The 24,362-nt window shown below is 37.2% G+C and overlaps 1 pseudogene; it reads left to right on the top strand.

Annotated features, from left to right (window-relative positions):
• The first annotated feature begins 9,047 nt into the window (after positions 1-9,047).
• Positions 9,048-23,553, top strand: LOC137581661 (ubiquitin conjugation factor E4 B-like; annotated as a pseudogene).
• Positions 23,554-24,362: the final 809 nt, after the last annotated feature.

Here is a 24,362-nt window from a genome sequence, read left to right as displayed (position 1 = left end):
AAAATGTAATGGTTCATGCAATTAATCTCAGTCAGAATATATTTGTCACTTTTGCTAACGTATCCACAGGAAAAGAACTGGTTTTTATAGTAGACACAGGTGCAGACATTTCAATATTCAAAGAAAATTCTGATGTCTATCATGACATAAACGTTAACTATAAAATAGACATAAAAGGAATAAGTCAGGAGGTAACAAAAAAAAGGTTTAACCTCTATTGAGATACAGACAACTAAATATATAATCCAACACGACTTTCATATCGTGGATTTACATTTCGCTATTCCATGCGATGGCATATTAGGAATCGACTTCATAAAGAAATACAACTGTCAATTAGACTTCAAGCCGTCTGAAGATTGGTTTATAATCAGACCCGATAACCTTAAATATCCAATTTATGTACCAATAACATACAGTTCTGGCAACAACTCAATACTGTTACCAGCAAGATCCCAAGTTATTAGAAAAATTCAATTAAATTCCCAAGAAGACAGTGTATTGATTCCAAACCAGGAAATTAAAGATGGTATGCACGTAGCTAGTACAATAGCAAAAACAAAAAATGCATTCATAAGACTACTTAATACTACAAATAGAGATCAAGTAGTCAATACAAATAACTTGGCATATGAATAACTTTCGAACTACGAAGTAGTCAAAACTAATAGTGAAACTAGAGAAAAGTGTGTATTATCTCAACTATCAAAGAACTTTCCTTCACAATTTAAGTCACAGCTCTCAAGCTTATGTACCAAATACAGCGATATATTCGGATTGGAAACAGAACCAATCACTACAAATAATTTCTACAAACAGAAACTGAGATTAAAGGATGATGTACCAGTATATGTCAAAAATTATCGAAGCCCACACAGTCAGGTGAACGAGATACAGAAGCAAGTCGGAAAATTGATAACCGACGGAATAGTCGAACCTTCTGTATCTGAATATAAAAGCCCATTATTACTTGTCCCCAAAAAATCATCTCCGACTTCAGATTCAAAGAAATGGCGATTAGTGATTGACTATCGTCAAATAAACAAAAAATTATTGTCCGATAAATTTCCACTCCCTAGAATTGATGACATTTTAGATCAACTAGGGCGAGCAAAATATTTTTCGTGTTTCGACCTTATGTCAGGATTCCACCAAATTGAACTCGAAAAAAGTTCAAGAGATATAACGTCATTTTCAACGAACAACGGCTCGTTTCGTTTCAAGCGATTACCTTTCGGTTTAAAAATAGCGCCTAACTCATTTCAGAGGATGATGACCATTGCATTCTCTGGGTTAGAACCTTCACAAGCATTCCTTTACATGGATGACTTAATAGTTATAGGTTGTTCCGAAAAACACATGCTTAAAAACTTAACAGATGTTTTTGACAAATGCAGGGAATACAACCTAAAGCTACATCTAGAAAAATGTTTATTTTTTATGCATGAGGTGACTTTTCTTGGTCATAGATGCACAGATAAAGGAATACTTCCAGATGACAAAAAATATGACGTCATCATGAATTACCCAGTCCCGCACAATGCGGATAGCGCTAGACGTTTTATAGCCTTTTGCAATTATTATAGACGATTCATTAAAAACTTCGCCGAATATTCCCGACACATAACAAGATTATGTAAAAAGAATGTTCCCTTTGAATGGTCAGTTGAATGCCAAGACGCATTCCAATATTTAAAAAGTAAACTAATGGAACCAACATTGTTACAATACCCCGATTTTAATAAAGAATTCTGTATAATTACGGATGCAAGCAAACATGCATGTGGAGCGGTTTTAACTCAAAACCATGATGGACTCCAACTTCCCATTGCCTATGCATCTAGATCTTTCACTAAAGGAGAAAGTAATAAGTGTACTACTGAGCAGGAATTAGCTGCAATACACTGGGCAATATTACACTTTAGACCATATATATATGAAAAACATTTCTTAATAAAAACAGACCATAGATCTTTAACATACCTCTTCTCAATGATCAATCCCAGTTCTAAACTGACACGTATGAGGCTCGAATTAGAAGAATATGGTTTCACAGTTGAATACTTATAGGGAAAAGACAACTATGTAGCTGATGCGTTATCAAGAATAACCATCAAAGACCTACAAAATATAACTGGCAATATCAATAAAGTCACTACAAGATATCAGAATAGACAGAAAATCCGCGCGGAAAATAAAGAACAAGAATTGCCTACGCAATCTTTAAATACAGCTTCTAAGCCCAGCGTATATGAAGTCATAAACAATGACAAAGTACGCAAAGTAGTGACATTGCATGTAAAAGATATGTTATGCTTATTTAAACATGGCAGAAAAATTACTGCAAGATATGATGTTAGCGATTTATATACCAATGGAATCCTAGACTTAGGTCCATTTTTCCAAAGGCTTGAACTGCAAGCCGGTATAAATAAAATCAAACAACTCAAAGTGGCACCGTGGGAAAATATCTTTGAAAATACTTCAATAGATAATTTCAAATTAATGGGCAATAAAATATTAAAAACATTAAGAGTAGCGCTACTCAACCCGGTGACGCTAATAGATAAACAAAAAGATAAAGAAGCTATTTTGTCTAACTTCCATGACGATCCCATGCAAGGAGATCATACTGGCATTTCAAAAACTCTAGCAAAAATCAAAAGACATTATTTTTGGAAGAATATGACTCGTGATATCACTGAGTACATACGAAAATGTGAAAAATGTCAGAAAGCTAAAATAACGAAACATAGTAAGACCCCGTTAACATTAACAGAAACACCCATAAATGTTTTCGACAGAGTGATAGTGGACACGATTGGTCCACTACCAAAATCAGAAAATGGAAACGAGTATGCAGTCACTTTAATATGTGATTTAACTAAATATTTAGTTGCCATGCCTGTTCCGAATAAGAATGCTAATACTGTCGCTAAAGCAATATTTGAATCTTTTCTCCTGACGGTCCAATGAAGACGTTTATTACGGACATGGGAACAGAATACAAGAATTCAATTATAGACAATTTGTGAAAATATTTAGATATTAAAAATATTACATCTACAGCACACCACCACCAGACAGTTGGAACAATAGAAAGAAGTCATAGAACTTTTAATGAATACATACGATCCTACATATCGGTTGATAAAACTGATTGGGACGTATGGCTTCCACATTTTGTCTTCTGTTTCACCCCCCTCTATGGCAAATACTTATTGTCCATACGAGCTAGTATTTGGTAAAACAAATAATTTACCAAAACAATTTAATAGCATAGATATCGTAGAAGCAATATATAATATAGATGATTATGCTAAAGAAAGCAAATATAGATTAGAAGTAGCATATAAAAGAGCTAGGGTAATGCTAGAAGAGCATAAGAATAAAAATAAGGTACTGTATAATCAGAAAGTAAACAATATAGGTTTAACAGTAGGAGATAAAGTATTACTAAGAAATGAAACAGGTCATAAGTTAGATTATAAATATACTGGTCCGTATAAAGTAACGGCAATGCGAGATAGGAATAATGTTATAATAGTTAATGACAAAAACAAAAAACAGATAGTTCATAAAGATAGATTAAAACTTTTTATTTTTTAATAACATACATACATAGGTAATCGCATATATATAATTTTTTTTTTGATATATGAATATTTTTGATCATTTCATTTTCTTTATCGTTATTAAGTACATCATAGAAAAAAAGAAAAAAAAAAAAAAATAAATAAATAAAATTTGTTAAATTTATAGATAATAAGAATTAAAATAACTTCATGAAATTACGTTATTTTTCAAAAGGAGGGAGATGTAGTATAGTGTATGCACATACGAGTTCTTATTACTCAACATAAATATTGAGCGGCAACACTTTGTTAGCCGAATATGCAGAGGGCATTGTCTTTGTCACTCAGCGACAGCGTGCCAAGTTATTGCACACATTTCAAGTGCAAACGTAATATGATATGCACTCATTGCATTCAACGCTTAGAGCCAGGTCAGCATGTTTCCCATACTGACCGCTTATATACATACATCTGTGCATGCATAACTCACACTCTCTGCCCGTCTTACATATTGTTACTTTACTTATATATAATGTTTGTATAAAACGGCTGCTCTGCCGCTGCGCCGACAGCTAGCAAGCCTTTAGCTAAGAGAACCAAATGCATACAATAAAAGACATTCAATCAATCAACACTTTACTGATAATACAATGTAGTTAAAGCGCGTTTTGGGCCCGAGTAACTTAAGTAAATAGGTTTAAATAGTTTCGTAACCAATTAAAAAGTCAGCCTAAAAGTACGCAAATGATTTCAACTACTTTTCCCCAACCGCCCCCTAGCGAATATTGCCCACAGAGAGTGCACACTGCCGCCAACAGGAGCTATCCAAGTTTCGATTCATTTTCTACAAAATACGATATATGAATACGATAAACGAAAATGTTAACAGAGAAAGATGCCTGATGGGAATTTGCTACTCGGCTCTTGAATCGGCGCAGTTTGTTTATTATGAGGTATAGCACATACCGTTAATATAGTTGGTTCAAGAACTTCTACTTTGACAAATCGAATAGACCCGGCCCTCTGGTTGTAATACATTTTGATTTGAATTCTTAAGAAATTAAACGCCCCCCTAGCTTTTGGGGAGCAGCTGCCCTTCCCTGGCCGTACCTGGGTACCTTATTTCGATGCCTGGATTGTCATTCTAGTTAAAATAATATCCTCAATCCCTTCAAATCCATTGTGATCCAAATATTCATTATCCTATTTTTCCCGGATATCCGTGGTGCTCAAACACAGGAAGATAACATCTCACTTTACTATACAATTTAGACCTTACATCCACTCGAAACGTAAGCAGAGACACAACCCAAGGAGCTGTCTTGCCCTGCGAATGTGAAATGTGGGCCCAGTGAAGACCATCGCCAATGCCGATGACGTGGTACTCATCCTTGTCAATGGAAGGTTTCCGGATGTGATCAGCAGTAAAATTCTCCAACCCGAAATATACGGGGCAGTTACAAATACAAATAAAACGGACAAACAAATAAAATATTATTAACTACAGCTAATTACGAGCTAAGTTTGCTAAGATAGAGGTTTTTACAAGGGGAAGCGAGGCTTCTGATCTGATTACGGGATGCAGAAGATTGTAATCAGAACATAGGACATGAAAAGGTTCACGCAGGGAATAGTTAGAAGTACAGTGTTTTAAGGATAGAGGAATAAAATTTCTAGTAGGTACAGATAGGTTTAACTAGTTCAATAGCTCAGGAGAGTCTATTTCTTTAATTAAAAGTTTGTGAATAAAAATAGTACCAAACATTATTCTACGATTAATTAAAGAAGGAAGATTGATGATTAAAAGAAGCCTACTGGAGTATGATGGCAAATTGACATTGCGATATTAAACAGGGGAAGAAAAAAAGCAGAAATTGCTTTTGCACAGATTCAATTTTACTTTGGTGCGTCTCATATTGAGGTGAACATATGCAGGATCCGTACTCTAAGATAGGACGGATTAATGAAGTATACAGAATTTTGGTTGTGTACGGATTGTCAAACTCATTTGACCATCGTTTCACAAATCCAAGAACATTCATAGCTTTACTAACAGTAGCAGAAATATGAGGATTAAAAGTTATTTTATGGTCCATAAGAACACCCAAGTCATTGATAATATCTAACCGCTCTAAGGGAGTGCCATTTAGATAATAAGTTGCTAAGTATGGAGTGCATCTATAAAAAGACATAACTTTACATTTAGAGCCGTTGAGGTTTAATGGGTTGGTTTCACACCAACTCTGAAGATCATTAAGATCGGATTAAAGCAGGCAAGAAGACGATATGTCTTTAAAACTGAAGTAAAGCTTTACATCATCCGCGTACATAAGAATACGAGAATGTGTCACTATCAATGAAAGATCATTTATAAAAAGAGTGAATAGCAATGGACCCAAATGACTACCCTGAGGTACTCCAGAGGTCACATCGATAGTCCTAGAAAATGAAGACTTAAAGAGGACCTTTTGTGTACGCTTAGAAAAATACGTTTAGAAGAATCCAATCAAGCAAAAGGGAAGGGATGCCAAGTGTGTTCAACTTATATAAAAGCAAAGTATGATTAACAGAGTCAAAGGCCTTGCTGAAGTCAGTATAAATGACGTCAGTTTGATAGAGTGATATTTAAATTCTAATAAGTTAGTAGTTGTCGATCTACGTTTCTTTAAGCCATGTTGCGATGACGAAATAATTGAGCTACAAAAATGCTGCAATTGAGATGTTATTATTTTCTCAAATGCTTTGGGGATGGCAGACAATTTAGAAATGCCCCAATAATTGGAGGGTTCGGACTTTTTGCCCTTTTTATGAAGAGGAATAATATATGATTCCTTCCAGATATGTAGACGGGAAGGCGGAAGATGTGACGGACAGTGTAAATAACTTAAGTATTGGCTTACATAGGGCCTCTGCACAAAACCTTAACACGCAGCCTGGTATTCCGTCCGGGCCAGGTGCATATACTGGTTTTACGGAACTGAGCACGCTAAGAACCGAACTTTCATCAAGCACAGGGTCTAAAATGCAGCTAAACGATTGCAAGTGATGAAGGTAAGGAGGATTTGCTTGATAAATCGAAGAGGAATAAGTTGTTTTGAAGGAATCAGCAAACATAGCGGGAATTGCCTGATCAGTGTCAGCTTTATTGTTTTCGGAAGACAAGTAAGACGGGTGCACTGATGTCTTAAGTTTTACATTGACAATGTTATAAAATTGCTAGCATCGCGAGGAAACTTAAGTTAACAACGCTTAAGATAATCTTTATAGCATTGTGAATTTAGCAGCATAAAATTTGATCGAACAAGTACATAAAGGGAAAAACCCGATGCTTTACCGGATTTTTGAAATCTTTTATAGCATCTTGATTTTACGTTCTTCAAGTTACATAACTCACGTGAGAACCAAGGAGGTCTATCACACCATCCTTGGGTCACACGCGGGACACAAACATTGAAGAACGACTTAAGAGTTTTATAGAAGACAGAAATGGCAGAGTCCATATCCGTGCAAGTATACAGATATGACCAATCATTAGCTAACAAAAGTTTTTTGAGTTTAGTAAACATCGGGTTGGAGGCATCGAGTTATTATATTTAGTCATAACCCCAAAAGGAAGGTCAATGGTTACATCCAGAGTTGGATGAAAGTTGTCTTCAGGGATGACTAAGGGATAAGTCCTGGAAACATCGCAGTTGGAAGAATCCAACACAAATACCAGATCTAGTGATCTGTCACGACTATTTCGGACATGATTTGAGTTAGGGATAACTCAAGCAAACCATCTATGAAACAATGTGACTAGGAGGGCAACATTAATAAAGAATCTTATGAAAGGGTCCAGGCAATCTCAGGTAAATTAAAATCTCCCAAAACAACGAGCAAGTCTTTGTCAGAGAGATATGAGGAAATAAGTTGAATAGCTTGCAGATGGTGAATGTATAGTGCCAAGTCGGACTGTGGTGGAATCGAACAAGTAATATAGGCAGAAAAAGAGTTTTAAAAAATTTTAACACAAACAAATTCAATCTTCTGATTGGAAGACTGGACAATTTCAGACGAGAACGCTGAATCAACAGCGATCAAAACACCACCACCATTACGGATAGTCCGATCATGTCTGTATGTTAAATATTTTGAAGTGAAAATTGAAGCATCGGCAATATCAGGCTTCAGCCAAGTTTCAGTAAAGGCAAGAATATGAAAGTCAAAAGCTAATCTATCTACATAGTCTAGAGAGTTTAGACTTTAGTCCACGTACATTCTGATAGCCCAGAGTTAGGGACGAAGTTAGTTTTTTGACTCGCCAACAAGTGCCGATGAGCCAGAAAGAACGTTGTTTGCAGAGGCAGATAACAGGCTAATCGGAGGCTAGCTAGTTATATTACATGTTTTATTATAGCTTAATCTATCTTGCTCACTCACAATAATAGACACACCTCTAGCGCCGCCGCTAGCCTACGGCCAACTCCGGCCTCTTGAACCGCCTAGTAAAACACTTTTATATGCATATTTCACACGTTTTTAGTCCGATTTTAATCAAATTTGGTAGGTTGGTAAAAATTTATAAGACTAACTAGTGTGCCGAATTTATTCCTTTACATACCAAATTCGGTGACTCTAGCTAGAATAGTCTTTGAGATAACCGATTTTTTTTAATTCCGCGAGCGGAAAGGGGCGTGGCAAAAATTTTAAGTAAACTCTATCACTGTACATACTACACGAGTCTACATACTAAATTTAATGGCTCTAACTCTTATAGTCTCCGAGATGTAGGTGTTCATACGGACGGACACATCGACGGACGGACGGACGGAAAGACGGAGGGAGAGCGACTCGGCTGTTGACACTGATCAAGAATATACATAAATACTTTATGTGGTCGGAAAAGCTTCCTTCTGCCTGTTACATACATTTTGGCGACTTTGATATACCATTTCACCCAATGGGTGCGTGGTATAAGTACAAAACAGCAAAAGAGCTATGGCACTTAGGAATGACAACTCAAGACTATCTGCGGGCATCAAGAATTGTCAGCAGATATTTGTTTGACAACTTGGGTTTTTTTCAAACCCGTGTAATTCATACTTTGAAGTACAGATAGCATACTTTCAGTCTTAGCGATTTATCACCAAGACGGTCCTCCTTCAGGCTCATCATTTGGGCTATCTATTCAACGGTATCGCCAGAAAGTGCGAATAGCAGAAGCTCATCGATGAATTGGATCGTCCCAAAGTACATTGGGCTAATTCAGGTTATCCCAATCGTTATACTACATAATTAGTTCCCAGAGCGTTGGGAGAAGCAATGGGTCAAAAACTTGCAGTAAGAATACATTATTGGATTCTGGTTTATTGCAACGATGCCTTGAATTCTATTCCACTGTTTGCGAATTTATGTTGTACCAACTTAAGGGTCGGCCCATTGAAGGGCCATTTATATCCCAGTTGCCTCTGCAGCAACCCACACCGAGTGATGCGCTTTCCGCACAGCACGAATGGAAAGAAAGAAAAGACATCAAGTCATAGCTCAGAATTCTGTGATAAGTTTATAATAAAATACCAATTGTTGAAATCTTTGTGGAAGGGTCCTATTTGTCGTCAGGCAGTCATCTATGAATCGCGTGTGGGCAATCAGTTTGTTAAATTCGCCAATATGCTGATGAATGATACTAAATTCTTGCCCGATGAATCCTTGGAGAATTTGAAGCGTATACATCTGACGCAACATTTATTGCCGGACGTACTGAATTTAAGTAGAATGAGCGCTGAGCAGCAACAGAGTCGTCTCACCCAATTGGCTGCAGATGAGCGTCTCCTATTCAACGGTGGTACGTGAGGCAATTGATCTGTTTCACTATCTAACTAGTGACATTAAATAACAATTTAGCGCGCTAAGTTGGTCAATCAATTTAGCTGTATGCAATTAGCTGGCCGCAAATGCTATGATCTGAAAGAAGGGAATTCAGCGAAATAAGATTGGGAGCCGCGTAGTTTACTTACTTAAATCTTTAAAAAATATCTCCGCTTGGACTGTGATAGATTCGCTCAGGCCTTGGCTGCCGATGAGCGTTTCTTTGATGTGCGTATCCGCAATGAGGCCTTCATAAGAATCAAATGTCAAGCGCTAAGCTCAGTCTTTGAGGTGGAGCACTGTAAGGCGTTAACGCTACGAGCCCATGAGATCTACATATGTTACCATTCAACAGACTGAAGATGAGTGTACCGATGCACCTGATAAGTTTTAGGATCCCGTGATGGATACTTTGCTGCTCGATCCAATGGTCGGTCTTACCCTCCGGCACTGTTAGGATCGTGCTATTATCACATGACCTTTGCTTAATAGCTGCACAGATCCTTTTATCGTCAGGCCCTCAACGAAGAGATGTTGATACCAAATATTGAGCTAAGCAGTGCATCGATGCATGGCGTGTAGAAAGGCGTGGCGGATTAAAAGTTAAGGACCACGAGCGGTGAGTGTAATTCAGGGTTTGAAAACTGCGAAAACTGTCGACAGTTTTTCTGTGTGCTGAGGCTTCTGCTTCGAAAACTATGAATAGTCGAAGCAAAAACGAACAGCAAAAAACCGAAATCAGAAAATCTGACAGCAAAAGCAGAAGCAAAAAGCCGATTTGCCATATTATAACAATACACACAAGGGACCATTTGTGGTGTATGTAGACAGAGTAGATGAAAATAACAAAGAGAGCAGTAAATGCAGATTACCAATTAATCCATTAGAGCTAAATGCAGTTTTGTTTAAACTAAAAGTCAAAGACACAATAGCTGTCAATAAAATAGGATATGGACGTTGCAAGGTAGAATTTTAATCGCCCAAGTTACTAAAGCATTTCCTATACAAACCTGGAATCATATTCCAGATCCCCACAAGATTCGCAGACGAAGAACTTAAGGAGTATATCTCAGCACCAGTGGACATACACGAGATTATTCGTGTGCGTAGAAAGGAGAAGGACAATCTAGTTGCAACATCTAGAGTTAAAATAGTTTTTAAAGGATCTCAAATACCAACAGAAATAACTTTCCTATAGTCAAAAGTTCCAGTAAGTCCTTTTGTACCTTTTAGTCAATGCTACAGATGCTTCAGATTTAATCACTTTGCGCAGCACTGCAAACAGTTAGACCAAAAGTGCAGCAAATGCTCACTGTCACATGATAAAGAAGAAACCTGCACACAAACTAAAATTTGTATCAATTGCAAAGAAAACCACCAAGCTACCTCAATCGACTGCCCAGCTCGCAAGAGAGCATTTGCCATACAGAAATGTATGACAATGGAGAATCTATCCAGAAATGAGGTAAAAATTAGATATCCAGCTCTTTTCCAAAGACAAAATACGATAGGCACTAATGATACAACACAGTTTGCCAGTTCCAACATGGCAAAAGACATCTACAACCCCAATTCTGCAGAACAACACAAAATTATCAACAGAACAACTACACGCTCACATCCCATACAATAAAACATTAGGAAACATGCAAAACAGACGAAACGAAGAGAGAAACTCTTCTGAAATAATGAGTACCTGGAAAGCGACTCTAAATGAACACAAAATTACTTTAAATGAGAAATAACACACATGCAAACAACAGATTTAAACCAACACTCCCACCCATTACATCCCAATCTAATCAGCTTACTGACAGCCCCTCTGCTCTTGAAATGGCAGAAGAAGGCTAATCACAGCGGCTATAGAATCTCCTCATTTATAACTAATCCGAACATTCAACTAAATTCAGACCACCATAAATTTTTAGAGACACTAAGAAATAGAATCGCACAAACTAACACAAAAATATATAGGTATTATAAAAATAAACCAACTTAATTCAATTCAAACCTTAATCCTTACTTAGTGCCTTACACTTAACATCTTATTATAATAGACATATGAAGATTCTACAGTACAATATACAGAGCTTAACACATAACAATAATAAACATCTACTAGAAATATTTTTAATAAACAACGACATTGATATAGCGATTATATCTGAAATCTGGGTTACAAATAATGCTAATTGTAGTTTAGCGAATGACAACTTTATTTGCAACCCCAGAGCAGATGGATATGGTGGAGTAGGCATACATATATCTAAAAAAATATATAAAATTTACGCAATTAAATTGCATTAGTGAAGTAGAGGTAATTTCAGTGTCCACTAAGAAAGTTTTAATGATGATCTTTTGAGAAAGGAAAAGATATTCTAATGAGGGCAAACCAGACTAATTGTTTAGCAATCATAGGAGGAGATCTTAACGCCAAATCACAAATATGGGGAAACACTATTCAAAATAATAATTTAACTGCCGCCGTGTACAGACGTGTTTTTTATACCATACACCCATAGGGTGAAATGGTATATTAAAGTCGCCAAAATGTATGTAACAGGCAGAAGGAAGCTTCTGCGACCCTATAAAGTATATATAAAACTGTTTTTCTTAAAAAGTATAATAGCTAGAGACATCAAATTTGGTATGCAGACTAGTTTAATAAACGCACAGAAACTGGCTATTTAAAAATTTTGCCAAGCCCACTTCCGCCCCCGCAAATTAAACAAAACTGATTTTATCAAAAACGAACAAAGCTAAAGTCACCAAAGCAGCAGTCGAATAAATATTCGCAGCAGAACTGATTTTTTGCCTACTTTGATTTTACCTATAAATACATACACATGAAAGTACACATACTCAATACTCTCTTATTAAATGTAAATTGCCAATTAGTCATTTAGTTTTAACTAGAACGGCAGTCATGCGTGCCTTGGGTGACTTGGCCTATTCATACGTGATTGTTTACATGGACGATATCATGATCGTGTCACCCACAGTCGAATTAGGATTGGAAAGGTTAAAAATAGTACTAGACATTCTCACAGATGCTGGATTCATTTTTAATGTTAACAAATGTAGTTTCTTAAAAACAGTCGTTCAATATCTGGGATATGAAGTAGGAGCAGGGGAAATTCGACCAAACTCGCGAAAGATTGTTGCGTTAACATCGTTGCCACCGCCACAGACGGTTTATGGTGTACGACAGTTTATTGGTCTTGCATCCTATTTTCGCAAATTCGTACCCGGATGCTTTGAAGTCATAAAGCCGTTGTATTCCCTAACATCAGGAAGGGAAAGTTTTGCGTGGACTACTGAGTTGGAAAGCATTCGCAAGAAAATTGTGACTATTCTTACAAACGAACCATAGTAGGCTTTGATTCAGTCTCCGACATATCTTTGTTTTTCAGTTAGACAGAAGTAACTGAACAATTTTTGAGATCCAAGAAGGCCTGGGATGTTTGGAAAATTCGACCCGTTCAGGGAGTACAGTAAATAAATCATTCAACTTCGTGACCTCAGAGAGTCAACATCAAAAATAAAACAAAAACTTTACCTTTGAAGATTCTAAAAAGTAAAAAGTGAAAACTGAAAAGTAAAAAAAGTGAAAAAATGCTGACTGTTAACTTAATCATGGAATCCGGGAAGGCTGGTAATGGTAAGGAAATTACTTTTCATAATCATGACCAAGCGTAATGAAATGAAATGAAATATATGTACATATATTTAAAACAAACATTAAATTTTTATTCTTTACAATTTGGATAGCAGTTTCTAATCTTCCTCTTGGGTAATTGACATCATTGTTGAACTTAAAGTAGACTTCAAATTCGATGATGAATCTGTACTTTCTGGAGCAGAACTATAAGCTGATGGGATGAAATTCTTAGTCTGTTCCTTTTATGCAGCACGTAAGCCTAACTCTGTTACTAACATTTGCGAATTCTCGAATTGTACAGGGCCATGTTGCTACCTGTTCAAGCCGAAAAGGTGAAGATATGTCCATTAGCTTCGATCAACTGCCATCCGTACCGGATCAACAACAAGTAGAAACAAGTGAAAATTCAGGTCTGAATTCACGGTGAGAGACTTCAGAGTAAGCGGGAACCGGATGCAATAGGATAAATACAAGTTGTGACTAAAAAAAATATAAAACTATAAATATAGTTGATTGTTGGCCATAACTGTCATCGTTTGCAACCGTAGTTTAATTTAAAAGTCGAAGTTATTGTTCGCTCTTTAACCGTACCGGGTAATGCGTTTAAAAAAAGTTAAATTTAAGAAAGGTAAAGGAAGGGAAAAGTAATACCAAAAATAGTTTAAGTTGCTGTTGCTCTCATCTCGAGAGCCAAAAAGCAACTGTTTAAGCGTCACACAATTCGGCACCACGTGTACTGTTAGGCATGGGCAAAGCTTCGATTAACAATCGATAAAAAACAATCGATATTGAAGGGGTTGTCGGTAAATATTGACTTACTCGAGATTTCAGTGTTGAAAAGCGGAAATAATCGGCTAAAGCTGGATTTCAGTGTTGGCAAACGCCAAATATTAGGCGAATATTTTACTCAAATTATAAATTCGAGGAATATTCAGCTGCTCTGGCAGCCGAATATTGTATTCTGAACTATTTTATTATTATTATTTTTTATTATTAATTATTATACAAAATAATATAATAACTAACGGGTTAAAAGTGCTAGCTGCTAAGGCCATCGACTCGACCGTTAACTTATATCTTATTGAGTAAGTTATTTACATCTAGGAAGTTGATTACTAATTTTATGTTATTGGGTGTGGGTGAAATAAGAAGAGAGGTGGGTTGGGTTTGGCCAAATGGACAAATCCTTGAATTATGCAGTTGTGGGCAGGTATCCAATATGTGTTTGGTTGATAATTCTCCCTCGCATTTCGGGCATCTGGGCATAGCTTTTCCATTTAGCAGATGGTCGTGGGTTAAGGCGGAGTGCCCCGTTCTGAGGCGGGTGATGATATTGCAATGTTTTCTGTGGCATGAAGGTGGGTATCGGACTGGTTCCATGCTTGGGTTAAATTGTTTAAGCCTATGATCGTAACTGTCCCATTGAGTGATTTCCTTTTTTCTTAGTATCTCCTTAATGTTGCGCCATAAGTCTTCTCTAACACCAGGGGTGACAGTTTGGCCGCTGCATCTGCAAGCTCATTACCTTTTACGCCCATGTGACCAGGAGCCCAAAGGAGTTTTATTTTGCTAGCGTGTTTTATGCAAAGATGTCGAATTTCACATATCAGGCTAGTTTGGTTGTATATGTTATTGACTGCATTGAGTATAGAAAGACTGTCGCTGCATACTATGAATTTGCCTTTGAGTTCGAGAGCGTGTTTAATTGCTTTAAGGATTGCAACCGCTTCGGCAGAAAGTATTGAGAAGTATGAGGGGAGAATTCCAGATGAGACGAGGGTTCCAGATTGGCTAACGACTGCGAAGCTCGTGGAGTCAATTGTTTTCGATCCGTCACTGTAAAGCCAGATCCAGTTGGGGACTTTTTCCGTTTCGGCAGCTAGCATTTGCTGAAATACATTTTTTGGTGTTTTTGATTTTTTTAATAAGTTGAGAGACGTGTTCACGGTGTGGCCCAGAAGTTGCCAAGGAGGAGATGGGCTGATTTTGTTCCAACGATATGGCATATCCGGTTGATGTTTTTTGAAGAAACTGGAACATCTGCGTATAGTAGACATGACTTTGAAACTTCGTCGCTGTTTAACCGTTGTATTGAAGTCTTTTAGCAGAATTTGGTTGGTCGAGCAGAGAATTTTAGGTATAAGCTTAAAAGTCAGTTGCGCGGCTATCGTCTGTACTTCAGGAAGCCCAGCTTCCGCTAAAAGGCTTTTCGTCGGAGTTGTGGGGAAGGCGCCAATGCTACGCCGTACTGCTGCATAGTATGCGGGGGAGAACAATTTGATGTTGGATGGCGCACACCATCCAGTATTAGGGCTCTTGTCGCATGAATTAGAGATGTTGTTTTTTTACAAATATGAAATAATTTACATTTGTTTAAGGCAAGAGTGGCCCCTGAGAAATTACCCCATTCAACGATATCCATGAGTATTTGTTTAAAAGTAAGAAATAGTGAATTTGTATTTTTGCAGTTGCTGTATATTATAGCATCATCCGCGTAAACGGAGAGTTGTATTTTTTTGTGTTTTAGTATTATATTGTCTAGGGAGTGGAAGGCAATCATGAACAATACCACTGAGAGTGGTGATCCTTGTGGAATGCCGTTGTGTAATGCATAGAAATTAGTTAAAGTATTATTAACTCTAACACGGATGGATCGCTTGGTCATGAAAGCCTTCACTAGCCAGTAGCCAGAATGGTCACATGATTTTTGGTGGAAAGAGCATCTGACGCGTAATGATGGATATGCAATAGTGAGTCCATGGTACTGTGTTGTTGTTTGAATGCAGTTTGGTTGGGGCTGATAAGTTTATTTTTGCTAATAAACCACAAGATCCTTTTGGCAAGAATTTTTTCCAGTGTTTTGCTCAAGCAAGAGAGTAGGGATATGGGACGGAAGGATCATAATTCGTGGGAAGGTTTGTTTGGCTTAGGGATTGGGATTATTATGGCCGTTCTCCATGTATGCGGATAGCATCTAACATTTTGTTGTAAATTTCTAGCAATCTTTGCTTTCCTTCTATTGGCAAGTTTCGAAGCATAGGGTATGAGATGCGGTCATAACCAGGAGATTTCCCCTTAGCGTGCTGCAGGGATGTGATCTGAGCATCATGATACTTAGCATCTGCGGAAATGTGATTGGGCGAGTATGCTAGAGAGAGGAAGTTTTCTTTATTTACTTTATACACATTAGAGAAGTTTTCATCGCTGGAATAATTGGACCACATAGCTCCAAAAGCATTACCAATATCAACCGAATTTTGTAGCTCAACATTATTATCTCTGATGGATTTAAGAGGCCCTGGGAAAATTCCGATTTTAATTTGTTTATATCCGCCCATAATTTTTTTGTTGTGGAAAGTGGGTTAATGTTAAAAGTAAAATTGCAAAAAGAATCTCGTTTATCTCTAATAGCTTCTCTTTACTTTTTGTAGGCTACTAAATTGGTGGAGTTTCGAATGGTTTTATAGTTATGCCAGAGAGTCTGCTTTTGTTTTCTTAGATCTTGGAGACTTGGGCTGAACCAAACATGGTTTCTTATCTGTTTTTTAGGATTGCTTTGTGGAATGGATACGTTGGCTGCTGTTTTTATGCTTTTCGTAATTCTGGCAACGAAGAGGTTCAAGTCGTTGGTCGAAGGGAACTGGAAGTGTTTTTTATAAACCGATTGGAAGATATTCCAGTTGGCGTAGTCAGTTTTGAACCTAATTATAGGTGGAACCTTTTCAGGTTTTAAATGAGTCAGAAGGTTAATAGTAATAGGAAAATGATCGCTCCCGCGTAAATTTTGGGAAATGGACCATTTGCTGTATGGTACTAGCGATACGGAAGTCATACTCAGATCAATGTTAGTAAAAGAGTTGTGAGTTGAATGGTGGGTGGCAGAGCCGTCATTTAAAATAGCTAAGTTTGTTTTGACTATGAGATCTTCAACTTGATAACCTTTGGGATTGCGAGAGCTGGACCCCCAAAGAGGACTCCAAGCATTGAAGTCCCCGACATAGACTATAGGCTTAAGAGCTGACTCTACAATATTTATTAAATCTGAGGCTATTAGTCTTTGGTTGGGGGGTATATAGGAATTAAATATTATAATATTAGGGTGGGATAAAACCTCGATGCCCATGGAGCAAGTGATCGAGATTATGTTGAGAGTTTTGTGTGGGATGTTTTGACGTATAAGTATACCCACGCCATGCTTCGCATGGTGATTGGGAGAGTTATTGAAAAAATAACCAATAAATGGTTTGGGAGTTGCAACATTAGTATTGTTAGATTTGATATTAGTCTCTTGTAGGCATATAATATCCGGTTTTGCTTGTTTAATTAATAAACTAGATCGATGTAATTGTTGAAATAACCGTTTATATTCCATTGCAGAATTGTAAGGGTCATTATTTGGAAGGCGTAAAGTGGATACTATATGCAGTGGAAAAAGTTTATATCTAATTACGTATCAGAGTCCTCCATAGACTCTTCTGATGTGGTGTTATATTCTTTTTGAGTTAAATTTGTGGAGGTAGTTGGGAGGTTTGTGTTAGAGAATTTGGTAATTTTGTTAGTTTGGGGTTGTTTTAAATATTCAGTGGTTTTAGGCGAGCAGCCCAGAGTAGCATAGTCGAAATCGGCTGATGCGTTTTTGTTATTTTCGTGTTGTTTTTGCTGATAAGACAGCGGCATAGAGGTGTTTGATGTTGTTGTTGTTGTTCCTTCATTTGTGACAGTAATTGTCTTATCTTTGCTTAGTTTGTTGTGATTTGGGCTTGAGTTGTAGTTTTTGTTGTTATTTTGATCAGATGTTTTTTCGTTTCTATTGTGTCCAGCCATCGTCACTGCAGCGTAGGAAGAAGGGTTGGATTGCTTTGTTGTTGTTGCATTGAAGATTAACTTAGCTTCGCGCATTGTACATTTTTTTGCTGTCTTAATTTTCAAAATTTGTCTTTGCTGCTGATATTTGGGGCATTGGCGAGAGTAAGATGGGTGATCTTCTGAGCAGTTGACGCATTTCGTTTGTGTGCAGTTATCAGGCGAATGGGGAGGTAAAGCGCAATTACCACAAAGTGGTTCATTATTGCAGTGTTTAGCTGTATGGCCAAGCAGCTGGCAAGTTTTACACCTCATTGGGTTTGGTATATAAGTTAACACAAAGTCATCGGCCTAAATTCTGCATGGGCAGCAAACCTGCAACTATATTTCTGCTTCCCATGCAATCGCTTCTCCGCTGACAACGCTACACGCGCGGACGTCGCGACGAACTTGATCCATGCAGCATAATTGCTGACACAGCGATTATAGGTCAGGGCTAGCTTAGCATAAGAACATTTTGTACTTTTAGTTTTAGTCTTTTATGTACAAATAAACGGAATCGGTCGATCCAAATTAGTTAAAGAACTATATTAGCTTATACATCTGACGCAACAGTTATTGACGGACAGACAGAATTTAAGTAAAATGAGAGCTGATCAGCAACAGAGTCGTCTCACCCAATTGGCTACAGATGAGCGTCTCCTATTTAACGGTGGTACGTGAGACAGTTGATCAAAGAACAATTTTGCGCGCTAAGTTGGTCGATCAACTTAGCTGTATGCCTAATTTTAATCTAATACAAATGCTAAGATCTGAAAGTAGGGAATTCAGCGAAATAGGGTTGGGAGCCGCGTAGTTTACTTAGATCTTTGATAAATATCTCCACTTGGACTGTGATAGATTCGCTCAGGCCTTGGCTGCCGATGAGCGTTCCTTTGATGTGCGTATCCGCAATGAGGCCTTCATAAGAATCAAATGTCAAGCGCTAAGCTCAGTCTTTGAGGTGGAGCACTGAAAGGCGTTAACGCTACGAGCCCATGAGATCTACATATGTTACCATTCAGCTGACTGAAGATGAGTGTACCGATGCACCTGACAAGTTTTAGGATCCCGTGATGGATACTTTGCTGCTCGATCCAATGGTCGGTCTTACCCTCCGGCACTGTTAGGATCGTGCTATTATCACATGACCTTTGCTTAATAGCTGCACAGATCCTTTTATCGTCAGGCCCTCAACGAAGAGATGTTGATACCAAATATTGAGCTAAGCAGTGCATCGATGCATGGCGTGTAGAAAGGCGTGGCGGATTAAAAGTTAAGGACCACGAGCGGTGAGTCTAATTCAGGGTTTGAAAACTGCGAAAACTGTCGACAGTTTTTCTGTGTGCTGAGGCTTCTGCTTCGAAAACTATGAATAGTCGAAGCAAAAGCAACAGCAAATGAAGCAAGTAAGTCGACTCGTCGACTCGGGTATACCATACACCAGGTGAAACAAATTTTTTTAAATTTCGAAAACCAAATGTACATATGTATGTCTATTAAATTGTTTTTACATGTTTCATAGTATGTGCTATCTCGCTCACTCTACGAACACACGAGCACTCTAGCGCCGCTACTAGCCAACGGCCAATTCTGGCCTTGTGGACCGCGTAGTAAAATACGTTCATACTCATATTTTGCATGTTTCTTGTCCGATTTCAATAAAATTTGGTAGTTTTGTAGAAATAGATAAGATTAATTAGTCTGCCGAATTTGAATGCAATAGTCAAAAAACTACAGGAGAAAATCGGTTTTTTCTTAATTATGGAGGCGGAAGTGGGCGTGGCAAAATATGAAAATATATATACTCTGCGCGAATACTAAGCCAGTATACATACTAAATTTGGTGACTTTAGCTTTGTTTGTTTTTGATAAAATCAGTTTTGTTTGATTTGCGGGGGCGGAAGTGGGCGTGGCAAAATTTTTAAATAGCCAGTTTCTGCGCGTCTATTAAACTAGTCTGCATACCAAATTTGATGTCGGTAGCTGTCATAGTTTTTAAGAAAATCAGTTTTATGTAAATTCCGGGGGCGGAAGGGGGCGTGGCAAAAAGTTTAAACAATTAGTTTCTGCGCGCCAACTAAACGAGTATATAAACCAAATTTGATGTCTCTAGCTGTTATACTTTTTAAGAAAAACAGTTTTATGTGATTCCTGGGGGCGTAAGGGGGCGTGGCCGAAATTCCAATTAACTCTGAATATGTGCATACTACACGAGTATACATACCAAATTTGGTGGCTCTAGCTCTTATAGTCTCCGAGATCTGCGTGTTCATACGGACGGACGGACGGACGGACAGACGGACATGGCTAGATCGACTCGGCTATTCATCCTGATCAAGAATATATATACCTTATAGGGTCGGAGAAGCTTCCTTCTGCCTGTTACATACATTTTGGCGACTTTAATATACCATTTCACCCTATGGGTGTATGGTATAAAAACCGAAATCAGAAAATCTGACAGCAAAAGCAGAAGCAAAAAACCGATTTGCCATATTATAACAATACACACAAGGGACCATTCGTGGTGTATGTAGACAGAGTAGATGAAAATAACAAAGAGAGCAGTAAATGCAGATTACCAATTAATCCATTAGAGCTAAATGCAGTTTTGTTTAAACTAAAAGTCAAAGACACAATAGCTGTCAATAAAATAGGATATGGACGTTGCAAGGTAGAATTTTAATCGCCCAAGTTACTAAAGCATTTCCTATACAAACCTGGAATCATATTCCAGATCCCCACAAGATTCGCAGACGAAGAACTTAAGGAGTATATCTCAGCACCAGTGGACATACACGAGATTATTCGTGTGCGTAGAAAGGAGAAGGACAATCTAGTTGCAACATCTAGAGTTAAAATAGTTTTTAAAGGATCTCAAATACCAACAGAAATAACTTTCCTATAGTCAAAAGTTCCAGTAAGTCCTTTTGTACCTTTTAGTCAATGCTACAGATGCTTCAGATTTAATCACTTTGCGCAGCACTGCAAACACTTAGACCAAAAGTGCAGCAAATGCTCACTGTCACATGATAAAGAAGAAACCTGCACACAAACTATTTGTATCAATTGCAAAGAAAACCACCAAGCTACCTCAATCGACTGCCCAGCTCGCAAGAGAGCATTTGCCATACAGAAATGTATGACAATGGAGAATCTATCCAGAAATGAGGTAAAAATTAAATATCCAGCTCTTTTCCAAAGACAAAATACGATAGGCACTAATGATACAACACAGTTTGCCATTCCAACATGGCAAAAGACATCTACAACCCCAATTCTGCAGAACAACACAAAATTATCAACAGAATAACTACACGCTCACATCCCATACAATAAAACATTAGGAAACATGCAAAACAGACGAAACGAAGAGAGAAACTCTTCTGAAACAATGAGTACCTGGAAAGCGACTCTAAATGAACACAAAATTACTTTAAATGAGAAATAACACACATGCAAACAACAGATTTAAACCAACACTCCCACCCATTACATCCCAATCTAATCAGCTTACTGACAGCCCCTCTGCTCTTGAAATGGCAGAAGAAGAATCCGAACATTCAACTAAATTCAGACCACCATAAATTTTTAGAGACACTAAGAAATAGAATCGCACAAACTAACACAAAAATAGATAGGTATTATAAAAATAAACCAACTTAATTCAATTCAAACCTTAATCCTTACTTAGTGCCTTACACTTAACATCTTATTATAATAGACATATGAAGATTCTACAGTACAATATACAGAGCTTAACACATAACAATAATAAACATCTACTAGAAATATTTTTAATAAACAACGACATTGATATAGCGATTATATCTGAAATCTGGGTTACAAATAATGCTAATTGTAGTTTAGCGAATGACAACTTTATTTGCAACCCCAGAGCAGATGGATATGGTGGAGTAGGCATACATATATCTAAAAAAATATATAAAATTTACGCAATTAAATTGCATTAGTGAAGTAGAGGTAATTTCAGAGAGATCTTAACGCCAAATCACAAATATGGGGAAACACTATTCAAAATAATAATTTAACTGCCGCCGTGTACAGACGTGTTTTTATATACCATACACCCATAGGGTGAAATGGTATATTAAAGTAGCCAAAATGTATGTAACAGGCAGAAGGAAGCTTCTGCGACCCTATAAAGTATATATAAAACTGTTTTTCTTAAAAAGTATGATAGCTAGAGACATCAAATTTGGTATGCAGACTAGTTTAATAAACGCACAGAAACTGGCTATTTAAAAATTTTGCCAAGCCCACTTCCGCCCCCCGCAAATTAAACAAAACTGATTTTATCAAAAACGAACAAAGCTAAAGTCACCAAAGCAGCAGTCGAATAAATATTCGCAGCAGAACTGATTTTTGGCCTACTTTGATTTTACCTATAAATACATACACATGAAAGTACACATACTCAATACTCTCTTATTAAATGTAAATTGCCAATTAGTCATTTAGTTTTAACTAGAACGGCAGTCATGCGTGCCTTGGGTGACTTGGCCTATTCATACGTGATTGTTTACATGGACGATATCATGATCGTGTCACCCACAGTCGAATTAGGATTGGAAAGGTTAAAAATAGTACTAGACATTCTCACAGATGCTGGATTCATTTTTAATGTTAACAAATGTAGTTTCTTAAAAACAGTCGTTCAATATCTGGGATATGAAGTAGGAGCAGGGGAAATTCGACCAAACTCGCGAAAGATTGTTGCGTTAACATCGTTGCCACCGCCACAGACGGTTTATGGTGTACGACAGTTTATTGGTCTTGCATCCTATTTTCGCAAATTCGTACCCGGATGCTTTGAAGTCATAAAGCCGTTGTATTCCCTAACATCAGGAAGGGAAAGTTTTGCGTGGACTACTGAGTTGGAAAGCATTCGCAAGAAAATTGTGACTATTCTTACAAACGAACCATAGTAGGCTTTGATTCAGTCTCCGACATATCTTTGTTTTTCAGTTAGACAGAAGTAACTGAACAATTTTTGAGATCCAAGAAGGCCTGGGATGTTTGGAAAATTCGACCCGTTCAGGGAGTACAGTAAATAAATCATTCAACTTCGTGACCTCAGAGAGTCAACATCAAAAATAAAACAAAAACTTTACCTTTGAAGATTCTAAAAAGTAAAAAGTGAAAACTGAAAAGTAAAAAAAGTGAAAAAATGCTGACTGTTAACTTAATCATGGAATCCGGGAAGGCTGGTAATGGTAAGGAAATTACTTTTCATAATCATGACCAAGCGTAATGAAATGAAATGAAATATATGTACATATATTTAAAACACATTTTTATTCTTTACAATTTGGATAGCAGTTTCTAATCTTCCTCTTGGGTAATTGACATCATTGTTGAACTTAAAGTAGACTTCAAATTCGATGATGAATCTGTACTTTCTGGAGCAGAACTATAAGCTGATGGGATGAAATTCTTAGTCTGTTCCTTTTATGCAGCACGTAAGCCTAACTCTGTTACTAACATTTGCGAATTCTCGAATTGTACAGGGCCATGTTGCTACCTGTTCAAGCCGAAAAGGTGAAGATATGTCCATTAGCTTCGATCAACTGCCATCCGTACCGGATCAACAGCAAGTAGAAACAAGTGAAAATTCAGGTCTGAATTCACGGTGAGAGACTTCAGAGTAAGCGGGAACCGGATGCAATAGGATAAATACAAGTTGTGACTAAAAAAAATATAAAACTATAAATATAGTTGATTGTTGGCCATAACTGTCATCGTTTGCAACCGTAGTTTAATTTAAAAGTCGAAGTTATTGTTCGCTCTTTAACCGTACCGGGTAATGCGTTTAAAAAAAGTTAAATTTAAGAAAGGTAAAGGAAGGGAAAAGTAATACCAAAAATAGTTTAAGTTGCTGTTGCTCTCATCTCGAGAGCCAAAAAGCAACTGTTTAAGCGTCACACAATTCGGCACCACGTGTACTGTTAGGCATGGGCAAAGCTTCGATTAACAATCGATAAAAAACAATCGATATTGAAGGGGTTGTCGGTAAATATTGACTTACTCGAGATTTCAGTGTTGAAAAGCGGAAATAATCGGCTAAAGCTGGATTTCAGTTGCAAACAAAATATTTACCAAATTATTGGTTAGCTGCCCAGCCTTTTTTTTTTTTTTTTTTTTTTTTTTTTTTTTTTTATTTTTTTTTTTTTTCTTTTTTATTTTTGTGTTGAAAAGTGGGAAATCGGGTAAAGCTAGATTTCAGTGTTGGCAAACGCCAAATTATTAGGCGAATATTTTACTCAAATTATAAATTCGAGGAATATTCAGCTGCTCTGGCAGCCGAATATTGTATTCTGAACTATATTTATTAAAAAAAAAAAAAATTTTTTTTTTTAAAAAAAAATTTATTAATATTCAACTCAAAAAAATTAAATTTTTTTTTTTAA

Source organism: Drosophila tropicalis, unplaced genomic scaffold (genome assembly GCF_018151085.1).
Source record: "Drosophila tropicalis isolate 14030-0801.00 unplaced genomic scaffold, ASM1815108v1 contig_854, whole genome shotgun sequence".
Lineage (NCBI taxonomy): Eukaryota > Metazoa > Arthropoda > Insecta > Diptera > Drosophilidae > Drosophila > Drosophila tropicalis.
The sequence above is the reverse complement of the archived record's forward strand: the minus strand, read 5'-3'. Positions and strand labels throughout refer to the sequence as shown.